Genomic DNA, 8,706 nt, shown 5'->3' on the forward strand with positions numbered 1-8,706 from the left:
TTTTTGTATTTTTAGTAGAGACGGGGTTTCACCATGTTGGCCAGGATGGTCTCGATCTCTTGACCTCGTGATCCACCCGCCTCGGCCTCCCAAAGTGCTGGGATTATAGGCATGAGCCACTGCGCCCAGCCCAACCAATTCTTTTATTTTTATTTCAGTTACCTGGAGTCAGTTTTCCAATTGCCATTTTATAGATTAAAAAGAAGCATTGAGAAACAGAACCCAAATGATTCCAACAAGACGCATCTTCCATTCCTGGCTGATTCAGGATGACAGAGCTCCAGCCTCCTAACCAGGGCTGATCCTCACTTACCCCCGTTAGCCCCACTCAGCGATGGCACCCTTTACACAAACGTTTTCCTGAAGTCTCTTGATAAACAAATCTGCTTTTACTCTTAAAATAATTGAAGTGTAGAATTGTGGGCTTGGAAGGAGCCTTAAAAATCATTGAATTGAAAACTTTTCCCAATGAATTACAATGCCACACTCCACTTGCGAGTCCTTTTTGTTCTTCTTGAAGAGGAAGGCGATTTCCATTCTTTATAACAAATGTCTTCTCATTTTTGTGCGGCTAGGAACAGTGTCATTAAACTGGGGACTAAAGAAATGCTCATTGTGGGCAATAGTTCATTTTTAAATTTTTTTCACCACAATATTTGTATGTCCAGAAACAGAAACTTTCTTTTTTAAACGGAGTTTTGATCTTGTTGCCCAGGCTGGAGTGCGATGGTATGATCTCAGCTCACTGCAACCTCCGCCTCCTGGGTTCAAGCGATTCTCCTGCCTCAGCCTCCCAAGTAGCTGAGATTACAGGCACCCGCCACCACTGCCGGCTAATTTTTGTATTTTAGTAGACACAGGGTATTTCGCCATGTTGGTCAGGCTGGTCTCGAACTCCTGAACTCAGGTGATCCACCTGTCTTGGCCTCCCAAAGCGCCGGGATTACAAGTGTGAGCCACCGCGCCTGGCTGAGAAATCTTTAAAGGGTAACATCCCACTTGAAAGCTACACTGCTATAACATTTACTGACTACATATAAAAAAAACCTATTTGAATGACAGGAGAAATTGTAACTGCACATTGGACTATGATTACATATGCAATTGTACTTATTTTGTCAGTGCTAATTTTTAATGATAATGGAGTTTCTATGAAGTATGCCAGGAGGAAATTTCTTTGCTCTACATCAGTCTGTTATATTTACGCTTAGTTTGGCTGGATAGTTTTCATTACTCACTCTATCCCAGTGTACATGAAACATTGAAGTTGTCTAGTTTGAGCTTTAGGATGACCAGCCACTTTCTCATAACCAGAAATAAGTAATAGATATTGTAAGCTCTGAGATGGAAATAGTGCACTGTGCACAACCCCATGATAGTCTGAGATACCTGTAGAGATCTGAGATAAGTTACACTTTTGATTAGCCTACCATAACCATGTTGGCACTTACAATGAGAGAAAAGAGACTTTTTGTTTGTTTAATTATCTATTCCAACTGCAATTATTTATGAATAGTGGCTAATTGTTTTAGAACGTATTGAAGACCACACTCATATATTAGATACAAGTTGAAATAGACTTGGTTGCCCCAATTTACTGTAAACTAGGAGGTAGAATGATGTATCCAAAAGAGAATGGCCCTCAGCCCCAGGAAGACTTGGGTTCAAATCTTAAGTTATAATGCTTATTTTACTGATGTCTGGGCAAGTCACTGAACTATTCTGGCCCTGTGTTTCCTCTCTCAAAGAAGGGGAATAATAGCATCTGCTCCTAAAATGTTCTTTTGGGAATTAGAATTTATATATGTAAGTTAAATAAGGAGAGTTAACAAATTGTAAGTACTAGACGCTTGGGAGTGATAAATAATGCTTATTCCATTCACAAGGAGAGCTTAATGAACCACTGGGACTCAAGCTACTCAAATCTTGAAAAGTCCTCTGTGTTTTTATCAGCACTTACAGAAACGGATTCACTTTCATTTTTGCCTTAAGGTTAATTATGAAAAACATATCTGGCTATGTCACCTGCCCCAATAATCAAATACAACTAACAGCAACAAATTATTTAGCAGCAAAAATAAGTCAGCGTTTAGCATTTATTCAATGTCATATGTTACCATTGCCCCAGTTATTTGAAGAAGCTTTTTTTTTTGAGACAGAATCTCACTCTGTCTCCCAGGCTGGAGTGCAGTGGCGCAATCTCGGCTCACGGCAACCTCCGCCTCCTCCCGCCTCCTCCTGCCTCAGCCTCCCGAGTAGCTGGGACTACAGGCGAGTGCCACCACACCCAGCTAATTTTTTATTTTTAGTAGAGGCAGGGTTTCACCATGTTGGCCAGGCTGGTCTTGAACTCCTGACCCCAGGTGATCCACCTGCCTAGGCCTTCCCAAGTGCTGGGATTATAGGTGTGAGCCCCCATGCCCGGCCGTGAAGAAGCGTCTACGAACAAACACAATTATTAGGAACTGATTGAATGTAAGTGAAGACGAGAACTTACATTCATTGGTGAAAACACTATTATGTGGTTAAAGTATAAAACAGTGTGTACCTATGCAACAATCTTGCATGTTCTTCACATGTACCCCAAAACCTAAAATGCAATTTAATAAAAAGGTAAAGAAGTCAGTTTATAAACTGAGACTGCCAGAAGCTTTGGTCCCTTAGGAGTTGTATTTTAAGTGACATTTTACAACATCTTAATGTTGTGTTATAATTTATCACCTGCCACTTGAAGAACTTTTGTGTTGAGATTAGATAATAATAAAGTGTTTGATTCAGCTTTGTAGAACTGTTTTCTACTTTCAAAATGTCAAGATATGCTTAAAACTATCTGCAAAAAAAGAGAGAATGAATTGGTTTTCGTTTCCCTATAGCTGTATTTGTTGCTAATCAGCTTCTCAATGTCCTGTCTGGATGTTTCTATTTTCCTCCTTCTTTCTTATTGCGTAACTATATTGTTAGCCACAAAGCAGAACGTATTATCTTCTAAGCAAAGGTGAATTTAAAAGTCTTGAGAAAGAATTTCAGCATAGCAACTGTTGAGCTAAGTTCATGCCACAGTGAGATGCAAAGCAACACCTAACAAGGAAAATCACTTAAACATGAGAAAGTTATTAATAAATCAGGAGATCAAGTGTGCATGGAAAGGCTAGGTATTACGTGTTCTGTTTTCAGATGCGAGGTTTACTACCTGTGTAACTGCTCTACCATGTAGGATATGCATTTGAGCAAATGTTGTAAATTATTACAATGCACTCCACAGCCAAACCTGTTTATAATGTTTCACACATAGTGGTTTTGCATCTGGGGAGTTCTGAATTACACATTCCTCTTGCAGAGAAGCGATCCTCTAGGAGCGAGTCTCAGGATCACAGCAGTCCTCCCCATGTATTCCTGAACATTGATTAGTGATACTTGAGAGGTGGCTTATGGATGTGAAGAATACAAATATGAGCAAGCGGACCCCGAGCTGCAATAATTGAGAAAGGAGATTATAAACAGCAAAGTGCTCCTAGTACCAGTGCTGTCACAGCAGTGGCTGCTGCTAGTCACAACAACAAAATGGAAGGCATCTGCCTTGCTCCGAGAGGTTGCCTTACAAATGCACGTCAAAAAACAGAGCCTTTCCTTTTAGCAAAATGCGAGCTTACGCAAGTTAATCATTATATGTGCCTCTATTCCATGGTCTGTAAAAACACAAATAATTGCTGCCTCCTGGAATGATTTTAAGGGTTGAATAAGATACATGGGGAGTGTTTCGCGCTATGAGCAACGTCAGAACTCAGTGGAGGGAGCTCTGGTTTGTCGCTGTCATTGCTACTCACATTAGTTGTGTTAATGGAAACGTAATGACACTGAGTCTACATCCAAGTAGGTCACGGCCTCATTAGGGGCTTACGATATGCAAAGATGTTAAAAAAATCATCACGCCAGGCATTATATGTGATGATTCCAAGTGAATACCAGGCAATACATGCTGAAGGTGTCATTTTCACACACCCCTTTATCTCCAAAAAATAGAGTTGGCATAACATTCCTGTTCATAAAAAAACCATAGAACAGAACAAAAATGTTATGTCCCATTTCTGCTTTCATTCTGGGTCTTAGGCTCATTTCTCCAAACAATTATGTGTCCAAATGTAGAGCGATCCAAATATAAATAGCAATTTTCAAAAGCCATAATCAATCTAATCCATCTAATCTAAATGCTAACAGCTACTCAAAGATACACAGGACTGAAGGGGCTGAATAATATATCAGAAATATCGATAAGGTTATCACGTGCTTTTCTTTACAGCTTTTAAAATGCAGAGTTATTGAGTTTGGGTGTCTGTCCATTGTCTTTGTTGACACAAAGAATTAAAACCTGCCATGACCGTAACTTTCGTACCTAACTTCAGGACGAAAATCACAATGGCCCGGGACAGGACCTCTCTGACCTAGACTGACAGCCGCTGTGACTGAGATGCTTGTTCTGGGCTAATGGACATTGATGGACGTCATATGTGTCAGCTGAATTGCAGGTGATTTTGAACTGCTGAGCAGGAAATGACCTGGTGGCCCAGTGAATAGGCAGAGTACTTGGATACGTGGGGATGGGCTGATGACAAGACACATCTCCTGGACAAGTCATTGGGACGAGACAGAAGGTGGAAGGTTTTGTGCCTGTTACTCACTTGAGCTCACTCTGACCCAAACAAGTATCCGGAGGAAATAACTTATGCCCAGGTGCAGGGTCGCACCTGTCCTCATGAGTGCCAATCAAACATTTTGGATGGAAATTCCCCTCCAATGATGGAGAATACTGGCTTCAATCCTTTAACTGGGGCATATTCCTTAGTTATTACTCACATCATAGGGGATAGAAAAGGAAATATCAGGACTAGAATGATGAAAATATGGTGGCATACAACTTCTATTTTGTTTTCATTCTCATTTTCTTGATATAATTACATGTCCCACTTAAAAATATAAAGGTGAAAAGGTCATCAGAAGCATGGCTTTCCATGCTGGTTACAGGAACTCCCATGAGGGTTGAAGGAAGTCTCTCACACCATTGCATGGTGGAAGTTTACTGATATGCCAGCTGATAACAATACTGACACAGTGTCTTCATGCCTGCCCCATTTTACTGATATTTTATTTATTTGTGTTTGTTTTGGCAAAGAGAGTGGGAGGAGAGCTGCTGGAAAGGTCTTACTGATAGGAATAGAAGAGGGAGAAGTCTATGCATTTGAAAATGTGCAAAAGTAAACAAAGGCAATAATTTTGAGGCAAAATGCTTAATGTAGTGTCTTAAGCATCATTTTCCCACTGGAGTAAAGCCGGCCAGTAATTATGTATTGCACCGGAGAGCTACAAAATCAGCAGAGCTGAATGTTTCCAAGTCACATCTCTTTTAAAATGATATTATAGCTTTACTTTTTATAAGAAAACAATGCGCCAAAGTATTACTATTAAGGAACTTGAACTCTTAATAGGATAAATAAGGCCTTGGTTTTCATGTAATCAGAAAGAATGTAAACAATTATATCAACTTAGAGCTGTGCCAAACATATAAAAATGGCTCAGCGATTTCTGCAACTTTCTGGAGACACAGGAGGAATAGAGTGATCTGCCACAATTTGGGGATAAGATTGGTAAAGTACAAACGCAGGCAAAAATACGAATGTTGATAAATGTGCTCCCAGTGAGTCTTCCCAAGTCCCCATCACGAGCGCACAGCCAGGAAAAGCGGTCGCAGTGCGATGATGCCCGTGTGATAGAACGCGGTGTCTCTAAACAGGTGTTTCCGTACAGAGTCTTAGAAACTAGAAAGCGAGCACTGCAGTCTATTTTTGTTTTTGTTTTTGTTTTTTTGAGACAGAGTTTCACTCTGCTGCCCAGGCAGGAGTGAAGTGGCTCAATCTCGGCTCACTGTAATCTCTGCCTTCCAGGTTCAAGCGATTCTAGAGCTTCAGTTTCCTGAGTCACTGGGACTACAGGCATGTACCACCACACTGGGCTAATTTTTGTATTTTTAGTAGAGATGGGGTTTCACCATGTTGGCCACACCAGCCTCAAACTCTTGGCCTAAAGTGATCCACCCACCTCAGCCTCCCAAAGTGCTGGGATTACAGGCATGAGCCACTGCGCCCGGCCTGGATCTCTCATGGCAAGTCTACCACCGTGCGGTGTCGGAGAGGTCCTGTCTGCTGGGGTGAGCCATCGGGTTCCATCGTTTATCACTGATAAGGGGCATCGGGGCCCTGTGATGTATAATACCATCCAAATTATCACTTATATCTCTTGAACTATGTTCATTTTTCATTTAGGTTACTGACACATATCAGGTTTTTCTGCTGAACAGAAATGAAAAGTATTACCTACATTGCAGTATGACTTTAATTTTTAAGAAATTGACCATTCTAAATAGAATGTTAACGTTTGCTGAGATTGAATGTTGTGAATCAGTCCTGTAACCTGAGCATACAAAGCCTGGGCCCAGACAATGGATCGTGATTGCCCTGCAGGTACCATGACTTGAATAGACGGTGCTGATTGTAGCGGCATCTGGTCAATCTTTGACAAGCCTTTACCTATAATACATAGTAGAAAATTAATTTTTTTTTTGAGATGGAGTCTTGCTCTTTTTGCCCAGGCTGGAGGCACGATCTTGGCTCACTGCAACCTCTGCCCCCCAGGCTGAAGCGATTCTCCTGGCTCAGCCTTCTGAGTAGCTGGGATTACAGGCATGTGCCACCATGCCTGGCTACTTTTTGTATTTTTAGTAGACATAGGGTTTCACCATGTTGGCCAGGATGGTCTCGATCTTGACCTCATGATCCACCCGCCTCAGTCTCCCAAAGTGCTGGGATGACAGGCGTGAGCCACCGCGCCCGTCCTACTAAATTTGATGATATCCACATAAGCAAGCTGAAATGAAGAATTAAATCAAAAGAAAATTATTTTTAAAAATAATAAGCACATCATTTATTTTATTTTTCTGGGACAGGCGCTCTTGCTCTGTCACCCAGGTTGGGGTGCAGTGGTGTAGTCATAGCTCACTGCGGCCTTGAACACCTGCATTGTTTTTTTATTGTCTTTGTTACAGAATCCTCCCAAATCGTGGCATAATACAGCAATCATTGGTTCTTTCCCATAATTTTATGCACTGGCCATCCAGGCAGCCCTGCTGTTCTCACTTGGGTTTGCTCATGCAGCTGCAGTTATCTGACAGCTTGGAGGAAGCAGAGGGTCCAGGGCGGCTTCACTGCCCCTCTGGCGGTCTGTGCTGTCTGCTGCGTGAGGCACCTTAGTGTCCTCCACAGGGCGCTTCCACCAAGTGCCACTGGTCTCCACATATCAAAAGGTCTGCCTCACCTCCTGCTTGTGGGGACAGCAGCGTCACATTGCAAAGGGACAGGGATGTGGCAGTGCTGTCTTCACTGGAGGCACCGTTCATTCCAGCCCTTCCCCGCCATCTGTTCAGAGTTCCTGCGGTGACTTCACACCTGCTCAGTACTTCGCTGAGGTTGCCTGTCCCTGGCAGTGAATGGGGGAGAGGAGGCAGGAGTTCATCACACTGAAGAGTGATGTCTTTGTTGTTGGAACTCCAAGTCTCTCTCCCATTTTTTGTTTGTTTGAGAAGGAGTCTCCTCTGTTGCCCAGGCTGGAGTGCAATGTCAGGATCTCGGCTTACCGCAATCTCCACCTCCCGGGTTCAAGCAATTCTTCCTGCCTCAGCCTCCTGAGTAGCTGGGATTACAGGCACGTGCCACCACGCCCCGATAATTTTGTATTTTTAGTAGAGATGGGGTTTCTCCATGTTGGTCAGGCTTGTCTCAAACTCCTGACCTCGTGATCCACCCGCCTTGGCCTCCCAAAGTGCTGGGATTACAGGCGTGAGCTGCCGCACCCAGCCCCCCCTTTTTTTAAGTTCACAGATGTATACTGATCCTCACCTAGAACAAGGTAGGCCAAATGTATCGAAGACTTTATAGAAAGATAAGATCTAAAAAATGTTTCATCAGGTAAGACAGGTGAGAAAGTAAATCCTTATTTTAAAGTTTAAATAAGAAAGTTGTACTTAAATACACTTGTATCCAACATGTATTCACAAACTGGTATGTGTTCAACGCTTAGGGCACCCAAAGTCGTCCCAGCTAACCTGCTGATGCTGTACTGACTGTTGGTACAAAGATATTTCCCAACTCTCAATTAAAACTAGTCTGCATTAGGAAAACATGCAAAATAAGTATGTTTTCCACGATATGATGGAACAAAACATTTTCTTCAAATCATTTTAAATATGGGAAAAAACAGGAGTTTTTTTGTTAAAATTGGAAGGAAAATATGAAACAAAGAGAATCGTAAATAAGATTTCCAACAAAGAAATCCTAGGTACAAGGGAGCCTCTTGACAGCAGCTGAAAGGAAAACTAATGACTTCTGAGGTCCTCAGGCCTCTGAGCAACCTCTGCTGATCTGCCCTTCACTTCAAACAAAGGGGAAGCTGGGCCACTGGGAAAGGCATGCTCAAGGGCCTGCGATGGCTGCCTTTAAACCCTAAATCAAATTCCTCCTGGAGGAACACGAGGGTTTCCACGGGCAGCTACCCATGCAGGGACCCAGGCTGATCTGTCACCGTGCAGTACGAGGAGTCTGCATCCCTTCAGGTGCCCATCCCCACTTCATACCTGTCCCCTCCCCCATCACCATTTCATAC

Source organism: Sapajus apella, unplaced genomic scaffold (genome assembly GCF_009761245.1).
Source record: "Sapajus apella isolate SASKATOON/1434 unplaced genomic scaffold, GSC_monkey_1.0 scaffold39, whole genome shotgun sequence".
NCBI classification, from domain to species: Eukaryota; Metazoa; Chordata; class Mammalia; order Primates; family Cebidae; genus Sapajus; species Sapajus apella.